This window comes from Marmota marmota, unplaced genomic scaffold (assembly GCF_001458135.2).
Source record: "Marmota marmota marmota unplaced genomic scaffold, marMar, whole genome shotgun sequence".
Lineage (NCBI taxonomy): Eukaryota > Metazoa > Chordata > Mammalia > Rodentia > Sciuridae > Marmota > Marmota marmota.
Window position 1 is genome coordinate 6,282,346 of NW_026000079.1, and position 21,803 is coordinate 6,304,148.

Here is a 21,803-nt window from a genome sequence, read left to right on the forward strand (position 1 = left end):
GCCTCCTCTCGGGCGATGTGCCGGTGTGTGCTGAGGTCGTCTGTCACCCTGCGCCGGCGGCAGCTGCCTGGGGCCGGCTCCGTGGGCGCCGTGGCTGCGCTTACTTCCAGAGTAGTTGGGTTCATAAACACCGGACCACGTTGCTGTTGAGCTGAGGCGTTGCTTTTGGAGTTTAGTTTTCATTTTAAAATTTAAAATTCTTGACGATCTACTCAGGGGTCTCTCCTTCCCACCACCACCCCGGGCTGTATTTTGAGATTTTCTTTTTAAGTGTTAGGAGGGCCTGTGCTGAGGGCAGAGGTTTGGGTAATGGTGGGGGTTCGGGACCCCAGGTTTAAACTTTATCAGAACTAGTTCCCATTCTTTCAGAAAAAGTTTAGTTCCTTGACGTTTCTCAGTGAACATTAATGAAAGTCTCACGGGCCAAGTCTAAGACATGGAGTAGGTTGTAATGCATATCTAGAGAGTTCAAATCTTCTAATTTTTACTTCCAATCCTCTTTTCGCTATATTACAGTTATTTCTCCCTAGGAATTTTTTTTTCAATATCCTTGGTCATTGCCTTGTAAAATAAAATATATCCTTTCCCAGAAATCTTTTTTTTTTGATCGGGTGTGTTACACCATAAACTGACGCCGGAAAATCAAAAGTTCCAGGTTAGCTTCACAATTTATTTTGTCTCAAAAAAAAAAAAAAAAAGTGGAGTGGGGAATGGAAGAGGAAGAATTCCTTGCTGTCATTCACTGTTGAAATTTAAATTTGAATTTGTTTATGTCTCTGAAAGGCAGGTTTTGATACTAAAATTGAAATCATCCTTAAATTTACTGTCTTTTTCACAATGCTTCTGGGAGCAGAGCTATTTTTCAAAAATATTTTTTAGTTGTAAATGGATCTTATATTTATTTATTTATATGCGGTGCGCTGAGGATTGAGCCCAGTGCCTTACACATGCCAGGCAAGTGCTCTACCACTGAGCCACAACTCCAGCCCCCAGGAGAGAACTATTTTAAGATGTTGATATGTCACACATCAATATTAACATTTTAATCTTCAAAAAATTTTTATGGGAAAGGGCAATAAAATTAATGGCTAAAATTCTCTTGAAGAAAGTGCTGAGTGATGGAGTAAAACTATTACAATTGGCAAAATGCTGTTAGGGACACCTGATCTTGGAGTGAAATAACTTATCTGTGAACTAGGGAGCAAATAAACAAGATTTTAAATTGATCACACATTGCAAAGTTCTTATATAACCCTAGTCAAATTGCAAAGCATTTCTCTTATTAAGAAGTGGCCTGGATAAACAAGTCTTAGTGCATATGTCAGAAGCTTTTTTCCAGCTGTGTGGGTGTGGTTGCTTTATTTTGTTTTGTTTTTTTTAAACAACACTTACCAGAATGACAGTCTCTTGATAGTATTTTTATTAGCTGACCAATATCAGCTTAAATTTCTAATCAGAAAATAACATTTTTTGGTTCAGGACCCTTTGTTAATGAAACAGATGATTTTATTTATTGTTTTTTGCTTGCTTATGCAATTTTTAGATGTTTCTCTTTAAAAAAATTTTTTTTAGTTGTAGATGGACACAATGCCTTTATTTTATTTATTTATTTTTATGTGGTGCTGAGTATCCAACCCAGTGCTTTACATGTATGAGGCCGGCACTCTACCACTGAGCTACAACCCCAGCCCTTAGATGTTGCTTTTGATGTTAAAAGATTCTTCTATCTCTTCTAAGTTTATCAATCCCACAGTCAGTACATGATAATTAAATAAGAAAATGTATTTTTTCTTCATTTTTCCCTTTACCCCTTTCTAGCAAAAGGAAGATCATAGATGTGTAATGGTTGTTGTGTAATGGTTGGGGTTCGCGACATATCTTTGGTCCAGAACCCCAGGTTTAAACTTTATCAGAACTAGGTTGAGACAGTTCCCATTCTTTCAGAAAAAGTTTAGTTTCTTGATGTTTCTCAGTGAACATTAATTAAAGTCTCGCCGGCCACGTCTAAGACATGGAGTAGGTTGTAATGCATATCTAGAGAGTTCAAATCTAATTTTTACTTCCAATCCTCTTTTTGCTATATTACAGTTAATTCTCCCTAGGAAATAACTAGATGACTTTGGTAGCTTGTTGAATTTTGGAAAATGAGATCCATGAATGGACGGACATAGGGTAGAAATGTACTGTGTTCAGTGAAAAGAAAGTAAATGAATATTTGGTCCGAATCCCTTGCTGCAACATACCTTCTTACCTTAGAATCATTTTAGGGACCAAGAAAATAATCCTATTTTTTGAAAACTTTCTACTTTGTATTTTTGCTGGAGTTGAATACTGGTTGTTTCCCTATAGTCCTTGTTAGTTCTGTCTTATATGTTTTCAAAAGATCTTTTTTTTTAAATTCACTTTTCAGTTGGGTGCAGTGGTACATTTCTGTAATACCAGCGGCTGGGGAGGCTGAGACAGGAGGATCGATAGTTCAAAGCCAGCCTCAGCAAAACTCAGTGAGACCCTGTCTCTAAATAAGATACAAAATAGGGCTGGGGATGTGGCTCAGTGGTGGAGTGCTCCTGAGTTCAATATCTGGCAACACTCCCCCCGCCAAAAAAAAAGAATTCACTTTTCTCTTAAGCTTTATTTAAGTTAATCTTTATTTAGGGTTAATAACAACATTTCATCATGGTAATTGTACTTATTCTGATTTATTTAATATTTAAAGTGCTGGAACTTGAACCCAGGGCTTTGTGCATAATAGGCAAGAGCTCAACCGCTGAGCTACATTCCCAACCCACTTATTCTGATTTAAAGACTGCTGGTGGCTGTCTTTCTTCAAGGGACCTGGTTCTTCATTTTTATCATATCTCAATATGGTGTTGGATCAGAAGAGTATATTTTGTAGTCTGTTGTGTTGCAGTAATAGTTCTAAGATGATGATAATGATGACTTTTTTGTCTGTATGAATTGGTAATTCTTCATACTTTATTATTCATTAGTTCTACTTACTAGTGGCAAATAGTCTTTCTTGTGTATAGATTGCTAACAATTTTGAGGAACACTTTAAAAAAATTAAAAAATATTTTTAGCTCTAGATGGACATGATATCTATTTTTTTAATGTGGTGCTGAGAATTGAACCCAGGCCCTCACACATGCTAGACAAGTGCTGTACCACTGAGCCACAACCCCAGCCCAAATTTATTCCTTTTTAAAAAAATGTTACTTTAAAATTTTTTATTCTTTTTAGTTATACATGACAGTTGAGTGTATTTTGATATTATACATACATGGAGTGTGACTTCCTATTCTTGTGGTTGTATGTGATGTAGAGTTTTTCATATATGAACATAGGAAAGTTATGTCTGATTTGAGGAACACTTTTAAAATTGGATGTGCAATTTGTAGTGCACCAAAGGACTAGTTGGGAAAAGATTAGTTTTTTTTTTTTTTAATATTGTTTTAGTTGTTGATAGACCTTCATTTTATTTATTTATACACAGTGCTGAGAATTGAACCCTGTGCCTCACACATACCAGGCAAGTGCGCTACCACTGAGCCCCAGCCCCAGCCTCAAGATTGCATTTTGATTTGATTTACAATTTAATATTCAAACATGAGATGTGAATTAGTTTGTAATGAGTGTAGGTTTTTCCTCTCTTGATTCTGGTATTCTCATTAGCAGAGAAGTCTTTGTGTTCTATTATGCACAGTTTATTGTGGATGGAAAATATAGTAGAAGGCAAAAGAGGAATGCTGTTTGGGTTTGTAAAGGCTGACATTTAGGAAAGAAAAATTCTTTTAATGTAATTCTCACCAGTATAATTATAGTTTTAAAAAGCATCAATTAACAAAATTCTTATCCATTACCTTTGTTTGCCTTTTTCAGATATAGGAAAATAGTAATTCAGGCAGCATAAAATTAAGATGTCAAGATACTTCTTAAGAAGATTGGGGATACAGCCCAGTGGGAGAGCACTGCCTAGCATGTGTGAAGCCTTGGGTTCAATCCCTAGTACTGCCAAAACAAGCAAAAAAACACCAAACTTTTAAAAATATATTAAATTGCAAAGACCGTTCAAAAATTCATTAAGTGTATTTTACTAATTCAACAATTGAAATATAATTAACATTTTCAAAAGAAATCCCAATCTGCCTATCTTTATGCAGTAGATTGGTGGTGGCATCCTGAATATTCTGTATTTTCTTAGAAATTAAGAAGTAGAGAGGGGCTGGGGATGTGGCTCAAGCGGTAGCACGCTCGCCCGGCATATGTGCGGCCCGGGTTCGATCCTCAGCACCACATACAAACAAAGATATTGTGTCCGCCAAAAACTAAAAAAAAAAAAAAAAGAAGTAGATACTTCAGCATTCTTGGAACTTTAGTTTTCTTGTTGCTTTGAAATAGTGGTCTCCGCTTAGTTTTTGGCATGCTATCCCCCCTCCACATTCAAATAGTTTACTAAGAGATGAGAATAATATGTTGTTTTATGGGTATTTTGAGAAGGTGTTTTGTGTTCTTTGTGTGGACCTTGAGAGCTTGTTTGGAGATTCTAATAGGGGAGGGCAGCTACTCATATACTATCTATCTATCTATTCATTTATATTTATATATGACAGTGGAATCATTACAATTCTTATTAAACATATAGAGCACAATTTTTCATATCTCTGGTTGTATACAAAGTACATTCACACCAATTCATGTCTTCATACCATACTCACTCTTGACTGAAGAACAATCCTCCTCTACCGGGGAAGGTTGTCCGCTTTGACCAAGCTGACAGCTTTGGAGGGATGCATTTGGAGTGGTGACAGAGGAAGGGAACACCCACCTAGCCAGCCAGATCAGTTGAGTCAACCCTGGGGATCGTGGGGTGACAGATGTTGAATCCAGATTGCCCTTACATCCTGTGTTTTCTGTGTGGATGACTTTCTTCTAAGGCAATAACAATAGGAATTTCAACAAGCCAAGTGGTAGTTGTTCTTCAAAAACTAAATTGCAGTAATCAAGAAAATAAAACCAGCTGAGAATGTAGCTTAGTGACTGAAGACTTGGCTAGCATGTGCAAGACCCTGGGTTCTACCCCAGTGCAGAAAAATAAAAAAATAAAAAATCCTTTATTCTTGAGTTAGGTCATAACATCTTGAAGTTGCTTAATTCCAAAACTAATAAAATTAAATCCTCTATTGTGGAAACTGTCTTTGGAGCCATCTTTTTCCCCCTTAGGCTAGTCAGAATATTTATTTTAAATGTTAATTCTCTAGCAGTACAGTCCTATAAAGGGGTGCAAGAGTAACAATTCTGTCCATTGTTTCTGTGGTTATGTAGTTTATTTCACTTACTTGTAACAATAAAAGAACACATTTAAGGCCCTTCTGAAAACCACATCTAATGATAGGTACTTCTTGTAGTCCACCTGTTTTTAAGAATGTTGTCTCATATCATGGTGATTTCAGTAAGTAGACATCAGTGAATAAACTTTTGAGTTGGAAACAAGATAGTTCTCTCATTTTCTTTTTTTTTTTTTTAAATTTTTGAATACTTATTTATTAGTTTTCAGCGGACACAACATCTTTGTTTGTATGTGGTGCTGAGGATCGAACCCGGGCCACACGCATGCCAGGCGAGCGCGCTACCGCTTGAGCCACATCCCAGCCCCTAGTTCTCTCATTTTCAAACAAGATAGTTGTCAAATAAGACAATTCTTTGGTTCGTAAGAAAACAAACCCAGGGGGCTGGGGATGTGGCTCAAGTGGTAACGTGCTCGCCTGGCATGTGCGGGTCGCTGGGTTTGATCCTCAGCACCACATAAATAAATAAAATGATGGTATTGTGTCCATCTACAAATAAAACAATATATTAAAAAAAAAAGAAAACAAACCCAGAGAAAGGAATGGACACATTTATTAATTTCCTCTGTATGCCAGAGTACACTGTCCTATTTTGTTATTTAGTCTCTACATCAGAAACTTATCTCTGACTTTTCAGATAAATTCTCTTAATTTATGTCTTGTTTCGTCTTTTTTTTCCTTTTGTATTTTTTCTCCACATTTTCACCATAGTTTGAATGGACAAAGTAAGTTTTATGGCTTCAATAATGTAATTGGAACATAAGTTTAATGAGAGCACTTTTGCTTTCCACGTTCACCATAGTATGCCAATTCTTACAGTAATGTCTAGTATATAAGACCAGAGTTCAGTGCATATTTGTGGATTAAATGAATGAATGTAAAACCCAGCATTGGTGGTTTATTCTTTTTTTTTTTTTTAATTTTTTAATATTTATTTTGTAGTTTTCAGCAGATACAACATCTTTGTTTGTATGTGGTGCTGAGGATCGAACCCGGGCCGCACGCATGCCAGGCGAGCGCGCTACCGCTTGAGCCACATCCCCAGCCCCTTTTTTTTTTTTTTTTTTTTTAATAGTGTACACAATACTTTTGTTTTTATTTTTATGTGGTGCTGAGGATCGAACTCAGGGCCTCGAACGTGCTAGGCAAGTGGTCTACCGCTGAGCCACAACCCCCGCCCTGTCCAATGTTTCTGTGGTTATTTATTTTACTTAGATGTAACAATAAAAGAACACATTTAAGGTCTTTCTGGAAACCACATCTAATGATAGGTACTATTTGTAGTCCTATCAACTTAGCAACTTAATGAGATCTCGCAGGATCTCACAGAGTTGCCCAGATTCTCATTAAGTTGCTAGGGCTGACCCTGTCTCATAATATAAATAAATAAATAAACAAACAAATAAATAAATAATTCTTTATGTTAATATGAAAATACTCTTTGAAGAAGGAACACTGATAAAGCCATTGACATCAATAATTCATTTATAATACTTTAGTAACTATTATTAAAGTTTATTAATAGTATGATAGATGTTCTAAATGTATTATTTCAGTCCTCATATGTATTATTTCATTTAATTTAATGTTTTTTGGAGGTAAGGGGTTACTGGGGATTGAATTCAGTGCTTTACAACTGAGCTACATCCCCAGTCCTTTGTTTTGAGACAGGGTCTCGCAGAGTTGCTCAGATTCTCATTAAGTTGCTAGGGCTGACCTCACACTTGTGATCCTCCTGCCTCAGTTTCCCAAGTAAGTGGCTGGATTTACAGGCATATTCTCACTGCACCCAGCATAGTCAGCATTTTTTTTTTTTTTGTAGTGCTGGGGATTGAACCCAGGGCCTTGTGCATGCTAGGCAATTACTCTACCATCTAAGCTATGTCCCCAGCCCTAGTCAGCATTCTTAATTGCTAAATTACAAGACTTTTTAAATTATGTCTTGGTATTATTTACTACTGAGATGTACTACAATGGATAGCTTTTGAGAGGAAAAAGGAGGGCAGGGTATTGCTTTTTAAATTTTATTATTATTATTTTTTTCAGTAATGCGGATTCAAACCCAGGAACTTGTGAATGCTAGGCAGGTTTTCTGCAACCAATGAGGTACATCCTGGTCCAGTATCACCTGTTTAGCTGATGAAGAAGATGAAATATCACATCAGGCAGCCTGTAGGGCACAGTATTACTTGGGATGGAGAGAGAGTACAGGGTGCTGAACAAGGAGCTGAAGGGGTGCAGTTTCCTAAAATCTTTTGTGTAACTTTCTATGTTCTTTTCTCATAGTTCTGTGTTTCAGCTCTTTCAATAACTTTTAAGGTTTATACTAGAATCCTTCTGAGTTCTTTTACTCCATAATTGAACTGTTTTGATGAGCTGCTTCTTGAAACTTAGTTTCAGAAACACTGTGCTTTGCCAGGTGTGGTGGCACATGCCTGTAATCCCAGTGGCTCAGGAGCCTGAGGCAGGAGGATCACAAGTTTAACTTCGATCACCCCCCTCAGCAATTTAGTGAGGCCCTGTCTCATAATATAAATAAATAAAGAAGAAATAAAGAAGGGATCAAGGGCTGGGGCTGTAACTCCTCAGTGGGTTGAGCACCCCTGGGTTCAATCCCTTGTACAAAAAGAAACCAGAAAGAAACACTTCATTGCTTGTTCTTTTTGACTGTCTGTACCCTTCTTTATCCCTTTTGCCTGTTCATTTTCATTTTCTTGCTCAGAAAATGAAAACAAACCCAGGGCTGGTACTGTCATTCCTTGGGCTAGAACTCCTAACTAGATAGTAAGCCAAGCAGCTTCCTTCATTTCTGCCTGTTTGCTTATTTACTTGCCTTCTTTTTTAGTACCATGGATTGATCCCAGTAGTGCTTAATGATTGAGCCCCAGCCCATATGTATGTATGCCTCAGCCTCCCAATCTGCTGGGGTTATAGTGCCCCTGTGCCCGCCTACCTACCTGCCTTTTTAATTGCTGCTTGCCTTTCTACCTTGTTCAGCATTTACTTTTCTATATTTTTATCTATTTTAAACACATCTCTGTTTTGAATAATGTTTAATGTACTACATAGTTCCTCATTAATATTTCCTTTAAAACTTGGCCTTTCTTAACTTTTCTGTATCTTTCCTAACTTTTCTGTATCTTTCATGACAAGTATAGATTTTCTAATTTCCCAAGCTGAACAAAGAGCTGTGTTTGTTTTCATCTTGGTTGATATCACATATATATTATTTAAAAATTTATTTTTTACTCTGGGCCTATAACTCAGTTGGTTTTTCCTAGACCAGAGAATCTTTGGTTTATACTGTCTGGGAAGTAAATCTTTTGGCACAGTGAGGAAGGGGCACTTGCTCAGGCCAGAAGAAATGGAGGATAGGATCAGAATCCACATCTCTCCTGAACACTGTGATTAATTCTCCTTTTAGTTTTCATTCTCACTGCTCTGCACACCTGCTGGTACCTGGAACTACCAGCTTTAGGGTTTAGGGAATTCTGTAGTGTAAGTTAGGTTGGTTTTCTGCCTTTTCCATTGTTGTTTTAGAATTCAGTTCTTGTGGGTCTGCTAAGGCAATGTTCTGTTTGATTTCTAGTTTCAAACTTGACTGCTCCTCTTTCCATCCTTGTGGTTTTATGTCATAAATTCTTTCCTTTAAAAAAAATATATATGTATATATTTGTTGTATGTGTGAGGAGATGAGGGAGTAAAAGTGGGTGCATATATTTAGTCTACTATCTTATTCAGAAATCACATAGTTTAAAATTTTAGCTGGGCGTGATGACACAAGCCTGTAATATAAGTGCCTTGGGAGGCTGAGGCAGGAGGATTCCAAATTTGCGACCAGCTTCCTCAAGTTTCGAGACTGTGTCTCAAAATAAAAAAAGGACTGGGGATATAGGTTAGTGATAAAATTTGATCCCTAGAATAAATGAAAGAATGAATGAACAAATAAATAAAATTTATTTTAGAGGTATCTTTTCATCTTGTCATTCTCATTTTGGCCTTTATTGCTTCATTTTTTATGAGTCTAATTCATCCACATACTTCTATAATTTACATTTAAATCTTGTCACCGCTAATGCGTCAGATCTATAAAGGTTGGGATTTTTGTCTGTTATTGATTTATCTCCAGGGCCTGTAATAGTACCTGGCATAGTAGGCACAAATAAGTATGAGACCTTTCAGACTTTGGTTATGAATATAATATATTAAAAATTATATTAATATACTTTTCTGTAATTTTGTTTTTGTTTTGGTGCTGAGGATTGAGCCTTTATCACTGAGCTATAACCTCAGTATTTTTCATTTTTTAATTTGAGACAGGGTCTTGCTGTGTTCCCAGGCTGGCCTCAAACTTGGGATTCTCCTGTCTGAGGCCTCTCAAGTTGCTAGGATTATAGCATGCACCACTGTACCCAGCTGTAACTTGTTTTTGTCATGTTCATATATGTAGTGAATAACCTATCTCATTAATATAGAACAACTTGGAATTTTTTGTTTTTGTTTTATTTTGTTTTTAGAGATGCAGTCTTGCTATGTTGCCTCAGGATGGACTCAAGCTTCAATCCTCCTTCCTCTGCCTTCTGTGTAGCTGGGATTATAAGTGCATGCCACTACACTTGTGTATGTGTGTGTGTGTGTGTGTGTATTCCCCCCTGTACTGTGGATTGAACCCAGGGCCTCATGCATGGCAGGTGCTCTACCACTGAGCTACATCCTCAGTCCTTTTTATTTTTTTAAGATAGGGTCTTAACTAAGTTGCCAAGGTTGACCTGGACGCAAGCTTGTAGACCTCCTACCTCTGCCTCCTGAGTAGCTGTGATTCCATGTGTGCCTGGCTTTTATTTTTATATATATATGCATATGTGCGTATTTATTTAAAATTTTTTTTAATAGCAGAAAAATACACATAGTGAAATTTATCTTCCTAACCATTTTTAAATGTATAGTGTTTTGTTTTGGTTTTGGGTACTGGGGATTGTATTTAGGGGTACTTGACCACTGGGCCACATCCATAACCCTATTTTGTATTTTATTTAAAGTGAGGGTCTGAGTTGCTTAGCGCCTCACTTTTGCTGAGGCTGGTTTTGAATTTGTGATCCTCCTGCCTCAGCCTCCTGAGCTGCTGGGATTACAGGCTGGCTGTAATCCATTGAGGCTGGCTGCAAGTATATAGTTTGATGGCATTGAATACATTTATATATCTGTACAACCATTACCGTAGTTTACCTCCAGATCTTTTTTCATCTGAAACTCATACCCATTAAACAGTAGCTCCCCATTCCTCCTTCTCCTAATCTCTGGCAACCACCATTCTGTTTTCTGTTTCTAGGAATATGAATGATGTAGGTACCTCATATAAATGAAATCATACATTGTTTGTCCTTTAGTAACTGGTTTGTTTCATTTAACATAATATCTTTAAGGTTCATCTATGTTGTTTATGTGTCAGAACTTCCTTTTTGAGGCTGAATGATGTTCAATTGTATGTCTAGACTGCTTTCTCTTTATCCATTCATCTTCATCCCCATATTTGGGGTTTTGATACTATTTCCAAGAATTCTTTGCCAAATTCCATGTCATGAAGGTTTCTCTCTGTATTTTCTTCTCAGAGTTTTATAATTTTTTTCCTCTACCTTTAGGTATTTGATCCATTTTGATTCAGTTTTATTATATGGAGTAGGGTCATTCTTTTGCATATAGATATCCAATTTTCTCCCCACTATTTGTTGAAAAGACTGGTCTTTTCTCATTGAATGATTTTGGCACCCTTGTTGAGAATTCATTGATCATATTTGTGAGGTGTTTTCCCTAGATTCCTTTCTTTGCTCTGTTCTATTCCATTGATCTATATATTTGTCTTTATGTGAGCACCATACTGTTTTGATGATTGTAGCTTTGCGATGCCTCATTATTTGGGGGGCATGTAGCTCAGCAGTAGTGTTTATCTAGTATGTGTAAGGTCTGGGGTTGGATCCCAGTGCTGCAGAAAAAGAAAAAACAAAAAACCCCACACATACAAAATTACAGACATATCACTATTTTAATATTGGCATTTCAGTGTGTTCCCTCCCTTCTCCCTCTCTCTCTGTATCTTTCCTCTCTCTGGTGCTGGAGATCAAACCCCAAGGCATGATAGGCTGAGTTACATCCCCAGCCTTTTAAGTATTCTCTATCCAGTATTAAAGTGAATATGTATTAAAGATAATTATATGTGCTTTACTCTTGTATTAAAGACATGTATTTTGTGTTCAGCGTTTGGTACAGTTTGTTATAATTTGTAGGAAATTGTTTTTTCTTTTTCTTTTTTTTGGTACTGGGGATTGAACCTAGGGGAACTTTACTACCCAGCCCTTTTTATTTTTTAAATTTTGAGACAGGGTCTCACAGAGTTGCTTGGGGCCTTGCTAAATTGCTAAGGCTGGCTTCAAACTTGCAATCTTCCTTCCTCAGCCTCCTGAGTCACAGGGATTATAGGTGTGTGCCACTATGTCCAACAATGGAGGTAGATTTTTAAAAATAAAATTTGAAAAAAAAATTCCTAAGTGGTTCATTTGTTACACAAATTAGGCATGTCATGAGTCATTGCTACCATCATTTCTTTTTGAACATTTTATTATCTGTTAGTTTTGTAATGCTTCCTTTATCACTCCTGTTTTTGGTGACTTACATTATTTTTTCTGCTTCAAAAAAGCAAGTTTTATTTTTCTTAATGGCTATTTTTTTAATATAATTTTTTATTGTTGTTTATTTTTTATGTGGTGATGGGGGTTGAACTCAGGGCCTCATGCATGCTAGGCAGGTGCTTTACCACTGAGCTATCTGCCCAACCCCACACAGTATGTTTATTTTTATTTATTTATTTTTATGTGGTGCTGAGGATTGAACCCAGTGCCTCACGCATGCAAGGCAAGTGCTCTACCATTGAACTATACAACCCCAGCCCAAGTTTTTTTTTTTTTTTTTAAGAGAGAGAAAAAATTTTTTAATATTTATTTTTTAGATTTCGGTGGACACAACATCTTTATTTTTATGTGGTGCTGAGGATCGAACCCAGGGCCCTGCGCAAGCTAGGCCAGCGCTCTACGGCTGAGCCACAATCCCAGCCCTGAACCCAACTCTTCACACGTGCTAAGCAAGCACTCTACCTCTGAGCTACAACCTCAGGCTTCAGAAAAGCAACTTATATTTAGAAATAAGTTTATAAGTTTGGGAGAATATGTTGAGTGATTAAAATCTGTTGCTGTAATTTCTGTCAGATTGTGTGTGGGTGTGTGTGTGTCTGTGTGTTTGGTACTGGGAATTGAACCCAGCGCACTTTACCATAGAGCTACAATCTCCAGCCCTTTTTTATTTTGACTCAGGGCTTTGATAAATTGCTGAGACTGACCTTGTACTTCAGATCCTCATGCTTCAGCCTCCCAAATTGCTGGGATTACAGGCATGCATCATGGTGCCTGGCTAGACTGTGGTTTTTATAGAAGGTACTTGAGTTCAGCATACTAAAAATACTCCTTAACTGTGTTACCCTTAATGTCACAATAAGTTTCTCTCCAATTTTAATGGAGCTAATCCATCTGTGGCCCTGGTTTTGATCTCCAGAATGAATGCATGAGTACAATAAATAGAACTAATATTAGCATACCAAATCTAGCAGCTTATTAAATGAACCATACATTGTTATTGGTAGTTCCCCAAGGTTGCTAAAACAACACAAATTGGAAGGATTCTCTTGCAGTTCTAGAGTCTCAAGTACTGAAATGAAGATATTGATAGGTCTGGTTCTATCTAAAGGCCTTGAAGGAGACACCGCTTCCTATCTTCTAGGTTATAGATCAACCACGCCCAATTTCTTTGCCTCTATCTGAATATTCTTCTCTCTTTGTCTCTCTCTTTTTTCCCCCTTAGACAACAGTCTTTGGGTCTAGAGCCCCTAACCCCCAATCCATTGTGACCTCAAGCTTAACTAATTGCATCTTTTTTTTTTTAATATTTGTTAATTGACATTTATTTATTTATTTATATGTGGTGCTGGGACTCGAACCCAGTGCCTCATGCATGCCAGGCAAGTGCGCTACTGCCAAGCCATAACCCCAGCCCAACTGATTGCATCTTGAGAGACCTTATTTCCAAATAAAAACACATTCTGAGGTTCTGGATGACATGCATTTTTACAGGATGCAACCCATTACTATTTTCAAGTAGGGTTGTTCCAGGAACTAAAAAATGGTTCCGAGCAGCCACCAGTTGTGGTGCATGCCCGTAATTCCAGTGACTCAGGAGGCTGAGACAGGAGGATGCATATTTGAAGCTATTCTCAGACTTAGAGAGACCCTGCTAAAAATTTAAAAAGTGAAAAGGGCTGGGAGTGTTTCATGTTATTAGCAAGCTAAAGGGAAGATATGATTTTATTAACAGATGTTTTATATAAGTATTTATTTCTGATAAAATATCATATTTGCTTTAAGAAAATGAGAATCAAGTCCAAAAAAAAAAAAAAAACAATAAACAAGGTGAAGATTTCCATATTCATTGTGGAAATTCTCTAGGTCAAGTTTTTTTTTTTTTTAATATTTTTTAGTTGTAGATGGGCACAATACCTTTATTTTATTTATTTAGTTTTATGTGATGTTGAGGATGGAACCCAGTGCTTCACACGTGCAGGCAAGCACTCTACCACTGAACCACAACCCCAGCCTCTAGATAAGTTTCTTAATCTTTGTACGCTATGAACCCTCTTGGTAGTTTGGAGACACCTATGGAACTTTTCTTACAATGTTATTTAGTACATATAGAAGGGTGCAGTGATGCATGCCTGTGATCCCAGCGACTTGGGAGGTTGAGGCAGGAGGTTTATGAGTTTAAAGCCAGCCTCAGCAACGTAGGGAGGCACTTAGCAACTCAGCGAGACCCTGTATCTAAATAAAATATAAAAAAAAGGACTGGGGATGTGGCTCCATGGTTAAGCACCCCTGGGTTCAATCCCCAGTACAAAAAACAAAATCAAACAAACAAAAAGAATGTTATTCATTACATAAGATGATAGTGTATCAATCGATTTTTCTTTTTATTGCAATGGTAATGGTATGTTTGTTTAACCATTCCTCTGTTGAAAGATATCTTTTTTAAAATCAGTTTTTGGTTATTACAAATAAAACTGCTATGAACTTTTGTGTACACTTTTTAAAAAAAAAATATTTTAGTTGTAGACGGACATAATACCTTTATTTATTTATTTTTATGTGGTGCTGAGGATTGAACTCTGCCTCACATGTGCTAGACAAGTGCTCTACTACTGAACCACAATCCCAGCCCCTTGTGTACAGATTTTTGTGCAAAGGTAGGTCTTCCATTTTCCTAGGAAAAAATGCCTGGGTCAGTCATCTCGGTGCCTGCCCCTAATCCCAGTGGTTTTGGAGGCTGAGACAGGAGGATTACAAGTTAAAAGTCAGCCTCAGCAATTTAGTGAGGACCTAATGAGCTTAGTGAGACCCTGTCTCAAAATTGAACAACAATAACAACAACAACAACAACAAAGTACTGGGGATGTGGCTTGGTGATTAAAGTCAGAATGAGATGAAACTAGATTCCCCACGTCACCAATTTTCCTTCTGGGTTATTGTCTTGAAATCCACGGACAATAAAGGAAGGGAAGAATAAATAAAGTATGATGTATTTGAAGAGAGAGAATGAGAGGGGACCAGATAGCAGATAAACCCATTTTTGTGTGCTAACTTAGGGGCTTATGTGGTTTGGGGTAGAGCATGGAGCTAAATCTGTGTTAAACAGGCATTGAAAAAGTATCAAGGCTATTGGTTGTGTCCTTCAACCTGAATTTTAATCATATCTCATTTGGGTTTACTCCCACCTTCTATTTTCCTAAAAAATGTAATGTTCTTTAGTCTGAATTTTAATCCTTCTTGTACCTCCGTTTGGGTTTACTCCCACCTTCCATTTTCCCATGGTTGTACATGATGTGGAGTTTCATTGGTGGTATATTCTTGTATGAAAAGAGGAAAGTTATGTCCAGTCCCTTGTACTGTCTTTCCTATTCTCATTTCCTCTCCCTTCCCTTCATTCCCCTTTGTCTAATCCAATGAATTTCTGTTCTTCCCTCTGCCCCTAACTTATTGTGTTAGCATCCACATGTCAGAGAGAACATTTGATCTTTTTTTTTTTTTTTTTGGATTGGCTTATTTCATTTAGTATGATAGTCTCCAGATCTCTCAATTTACTGGCAAAAATTATAAAGTCTTTCTTTTTTTATGGCTGAATAAATATTTCATTGTGTATATATACCACTTTTTTTTTCCAGTCATTTGTTGAAGGCACCTAGGTTAGTTCCATAGCTTAACTATTGTGAATTGAGCTGCTATAAACATTGATGTGGCTCCGTAACTGGAGTATGCTGATTTTTAAGTCCTTTGGGGGATATACTGAGGAATGGGATAACTGGGTCAAATGTTGGTTCCATTCCAAGTTTTCTTAGGAATCTGCATACTGCTTTCCAGAGTGGTTGCACCAATTTAAAGTCCTACTAGCAATGTATGAGTGTACCATTTTCCCCACATCCTTGCCAACAATTTATTATTACTTGTATGTTTGCTAATTTCTATTCTGACTAGAGTGAGATAGAATTTCAGTGTAGTTTTAATTTGCGTTTCTCTAATTGCTAGAGAAGTTGAACATTTTTTCATATATTTGTTGATTATTCATATTTCTTCTGTGAAGTGCCTGTCCAGTTCCTTTGCCCGTTTATTGTGTTATTTGATTTTGTTATTGTTGTTGTTATTGTTTTTTGGTGTTAAATATTTTTGAGTTCTTTATATATCCTGGAGATTAATGCTCTGAGTTGCAGGTGGCAAGAATTTTTTCCCATTCTGTAGGCTGGCTGTTTATGTTCTTGATTATTTCCTTTGTTGTGAAGAAGCTTTTTAGTTTGATAACCATTTCTTTATTGATTCTTGATTTTACTTCTTGCACTTTAGGATCTTGTGTAGGAAATCGGTTGTTAAGTTGACATGATGAAGATTTGGGCCTACATTTTCTTGTAGTAGGTGCAGGGTTTCTTGTCTAAGGCCTAGGTCCTTTATCCACTGTGAGTTGAATTTTGTGAGATAGGAGTTCAATTTCATTCTGCTACATATGGATTTCAAGTTTTCCCAGTATCATTTATTGAAGAGGCTATCTTTCCTCCAATGTATATTTATGGTGCCTTTGTCTAGTATGAGGTAACTGTATTTATGTGGGTTTGTTTTTGTGTCTTCTATTCTGTCCTGTTGATTTTCATGTCTGTTTTGGTGTCAGTACCATGCTGTTTTTTTAACTATAGCTCTGAAGTAGAATTTAATGTCTGTTTTTGTGATGCCTACTGGTTCACTTTTCTCACTATATCTTTTCATGACTTTTGCCCATGTTATATTTGAACTGTTTGCTTTTTTAGTGTTGAGTTTTGAGAGTTCTTTTTAAACTTTGGATATTAGTTTTTTTGTGGATATATGATTTGCCAATGTTTGCTCTATCTCTGTAACTTGTCTTTTCATTCTTTGATGGGTTCTTTTGCAGGGTCTTTTAGGATCTGTATACCTTTTATTTCCTTTTCTAGAATTTTTGTTTTGGCTGTAACTTCTAACTTCCCACACTGTTTAAATTGTGAAAGAAGACATTCTTGCACATTTTCCAGTCTCAGGTGAAAAACAGAATCCTGTATTTTATCGTGAGTATAATATTAACTGTATATATATATATATATATATATATATATATATATATATATATATATATATTTTTTTTTTTTTAATGGCCTCAGATCTGGTCTACCTAGGCATATTTTTCAGGGACACTTGTATCTCCAGATGTGTTGGTACATGCCTATAATTCCTGGAATTTAGGAGGCTAAGGCAGGACTGTTGTAAGTTTGATACCAGCCTGGGCAATTTAGCAAGACTCTGTCTCAAAATGAAAAATAAAAAGGACTTAGGATGTATCTTAGTGGTAGAGCACCCCTGGGTTAATCCCTAAAACCACACCCAAAAGAAAGAAAAGAATGTGTATTTTCTGTTGTTGGTATGTATCTATAAATGTTAATCAGAGCCTGTTGGTTGATAAAGTTGATTTCCTCCATTTCTTTATGGATTTTCTTTTCTTTTCTCTTTCTCTCTCCCTTTCTCTCTTTTTACTATTTTTAGTTGTAGATGGAAACAATACCCTTATTTTATTTATTTTTATGTGGTGCTGAGGATTGAACTCAGTGCCTCACACATGCTAGGCAAGTGCTCTACTACTGAGCCACAACCAGCACCCCCCCCCTTTTTTTTTGAGGTGATGGGGATTCAACCCCTAGCCATCTTTGCTGATTTTCTAATTGTCATTTGTTCAGAGGGGCTTTCAAGTCTCCAACTATGATTGTTTTCTCCTTTCAGTTCTGTCAGTTTTTGTTTTGCATATTTTGCACTTTTCTTGTTTGGTGCATGCCGATTTAGAATTGCTGTATTTTCTTTTTCTTTTTTGGTACCAGGAATTGAACCCAGGGATGCTTAACCATTGAGCCACATCTGTTTTATTTTGAGACAGGGTCTTGCTTTGTTGCTTAGGACCTTGCTAAGTTGCTGAGGCTGATTTGAACTCAAAATCCTCCTGCCTCAGCCTCCCGTGCTGCTGAGATTACAGGTGTGTACCACTGTGTCTGGTAGCTGTGTTTTCTTGGCAAATTGCCTTATTATTTTAAAATCTCTTTTATCTAATAAATTTTATTTGCTATTTTATCTGATTTATTTATAATCAGTTTTATCTGCTTATTGCTAAATATAGCCACTCTTACTTACTTTCCTTTGATTAATATGTACATGATATATTATTAAGTATATGGGCTACATATTAGAAACATATTGGACAGTGTTGTAGTTTTTACTAAACATAATTTAGAAAACACAAAATAAGTGAAACTATTGATTTTTACCTGAATTTTGCTTACTGTGGTCTTTCTTCTTTTCTGATGTTGCAAAATTCCCTCTTTTATAATGTCCCTGGTGTTTAAATGACTTTCTCTAATCATAGTCTCTTAGGATAGGTTTGCTGTTGGCAAATTCTTTGTAATTTTCCTTTATTGGAGAATGTCTTAATTTCCCCCTTATTCCCTAGTGATATTTTTACTGAGTGTTAGGATTCTAGGTTGGCAGTTCTGTTCTTTCATACTTAGAAAAAAATGTCATCCCACTTATTTCTGGCCTCCCATGATTATTGATGAAAAGTTAAATGTCATTTGAATTGTTTTCCCCTTGTAATTAAGGTGCCATTTTTCTGTAGCTATTTTCAAGATTTTTCCTTAGTTTTTATTTTCCAGAAGTTTAATTATGATGTTGTTTTAATGGATTTTTGGGGGTTCATACAACTTCTTGAATCTGTAGGCTTGTATCTTCCACCATAGTTGGTAATTTTCCAGATGTTATCTTTTCAGCCCTGCCTTCTTTCTCATGTCTTTACAAGATTCCAGTGACAGAAATGTTAGATGTTTTTGTTTTAGCACCAGGGTTCCCTAGGCTCTGTCAATTTTTTTTTTCATGTCTATTTTTTCCTACAGTCTCTTTTCTGTCATTAAGATTAGGTAATTTCTAGTATTTTGTCTTTCATTTCACAGATTATTTCTTTTATGTCCTCTCTACTGTTGCTGAGATCATCATGAAGTTTTATTTCAGTTATTATATTTTTCAATTCTAAAATTTCTATTGAGTTCTTTTTTTAAAAAAATACTTATTTATTTGTTTGTTTTAGTTGTTGATGGACCTTTATTTTTTATTTATATGCAGTGCTGAGAATTGAAGCCAGTGCCTCATGACATCCAAGGCAAGCACTCTACTGCTGAGCTACAACCCCAGCCTTCATTGAATTCTTTTTATAACCCCTATGTCCTTGCTGAAATTTTTTTCCCCTTCATTTGTTTCAACTGTGTTTTTAGGTGCTTTTGAAGCATTTTTATCATACATACTTAAAAAATGTTTGTTAATTGTAATGTTATCATCTCAGTGTTGGCATCCATTCATTCCGTTTGAGATCTTTCTAATTCTTGGTATGACAGGTGGTTTTTTAAATTAAAACCTGGAAAATTTTGTGTTGTTGTGTGATGTTGCATGTTTAAACCTTTTTTTTTTTTTGCTGCCTTTCATTGACATGACTTTGGCAGGAGAAAGGGAAGCATTATATAGACTGCTAGGTAGAGATAGAATTTGAGGTTCCCACTTTGCCTTTTTTTTTGGTACCAGGGATGATTGAACTCAGGTGCGCTTAACCGCCTAGCCCCATCCCTACCCTTTTTACTTTTTTAAAAAATTTGTGACAGGATCTCACTAAGTTTCTTGGCGTCTTGCTAAGTTGCTGAGGCTGGATTTGAACTTGCCTTCCTGCTGCAGCCCTCTGAGTTGCTGAGATGATGAGCGTGTACCCCCACACCCAATCCCATTTGCCTCTTTTGACACCTGAGGTGAGGACATCGTGTTATGCTGGGTGATGGTGGGAATTATAGATCATCCCCCCCACATACGTGGTAAAGGGTAGGTCCTTATTTCTGACCAGGGAAGATGAAAGTTCTGGATCTCTACTTGGCCTTCTCTGATGGCGCCCTATAGGTATGTTGAGGTGCCTTCTTGTAGCTTTACAAGTGCAGAAGTCTGCACTCCCCACTCAGCTTTTGCTTATATAGGTAAGACTGGGGTCATAGTTTTTCCTGTCAAAATTGGCAATTCCCTAAATATTATCTTGTTTTGTGAAGGTATCCCTTTTTCTGATCCTTTGGCTAGAGAGAGCAGGCTTTTGAGGGGCTATTTTTGTCTTTGCCCCTTGGCATTTCTAGGTTTCTGACTTCTTCAGCCCCATGTCTGGAACATAGGAGGTAAAAAGACTATTCTGGGAACTTATCTCTATATCATTTCTCTAATCATGAGGTCTCTAGCTGTTCTGCCTTTCTCACCAATTTTCAAAGTACTCATATTTGTTTTATATAACGCACAGGATTTTTGTTGTATTTAGCAGAAGGAATAGGGAATGGTATATCTACTTCATTGTTCTGGAAACAAAAGTCAGTGTGTGACATTTAAGAAGAAAAATGTTATAAAAATGGGGAATACAGTTTTTCTATTAGGTGACTAGGATATAATGTAAAGCTGATGTAATCAAGTGTTTAGTACTGACATAGGATTAGAAAAATACATTAATGCAAAGTGCAAGTGTAGAAAGACACCAAATGTCCACAGCCATTTAATGTATAATAAAGGATATACTTTTAAATAAGTGAGGAAAAAATGGAATATTAAGCAAACAATGTTGGTATAATTAGCTATACACTTGGAAGAAAATAGTCACGTTGCTTAATAACAGGATAAATTCTGAGAAATGCATCAGTTGGTTTTGTCATTGTGTGAACATTGTAAAGTGTATTTACACAATCTCTGATGGCTATGATATCATTAGGTGATATAATCTCATAGACTATCGAATGTGTAGTTCATTGTTCACCTTAACTATTATGCAGCACGTGACTGTAATTAGCATCCCATAAACCATACCCAGTAAATTCCAGATGAATTAAAGATCTAAAATGTGAACAAAAATGTATTAAGAAAATGTAGAAGAAAGCCAGGAGGTAGGTGAATTTTCCTGAGCAAGGCAAAAGTCTAGGAACTATTTAGAAAAACATTGGTAACTTTAACAACGTAAAAATGAAAACTGTGGGCTGGGGTTGAGGCTTAGTGGTAGAATGCTAGTATGTGTGAGGCATTGGGTTTGATCCTCAGCGTCAATAAAAATAAATAAATAAGTTGGATGCGGTGGTACATACTTGTAATCCCAGTGGCTCAGGAGGCTGAGACAGGAGGATTGCATGTTCAAAGCCAGCCTCAGCAATGGTGAGGCACTAGGCAACTCACTGAGACCCTGTCTCTAAATAAAATTCAGAATAGGGTTGGGGATGTGGCTCAGTGGCTGAGTGCCCCTGAGTTCAATCCCCAGTACCGAAAATAAATAAATAAATAAAGTAAAATATTGCATCTGTCTACAACTAAAAATATTTTAAAAAATTTTGTTGTTGTTGTAGATGGACAGAATGCCTTTATTTTATTTGTTTATTTTATGTGGTGCTAAGGATTGAACATGTGCTAGACAAGTGCTCTGCCACTGAGCTACAGCCCCAGCCCAACAACTAAAAATATTTAATAAGAATGAAAACTGTATAGTAAAGGTAATATAGATGGTGATAATATTCTTTTTAAAAAATATTTATTTCTAAATTTTAGGTGGACACAATATCTTTACTTCATTTTTTTTTTTTTTACATGGTGCTGAGGATCGAACCCAGTGCCCCATGCAAGCTAGGCGAGCACGCTACCACTTGAACCACATCCCCAGCCCAAGAATATTCTTAGTACATAAAAGACAAAGGGCTTAATCTTTTTTTTGCTGGGTATGGTTTAT

General features: G+C 36.6%; 1 protein-coding gene across 10 annotated transcripts in view; it reads left to right on the top strand.

Annotated features, from left to right (window-relative positions):
* Arnt (aryl hydrocarbon receptor nuclear translocator) overlaps nucleotides 1-21,803 on the top strand; it is a 79,732-nt gene that overhangs the window by 8,383 nt on the left and 49,546 nt on the right. The window lies entirely within an intron of this gene.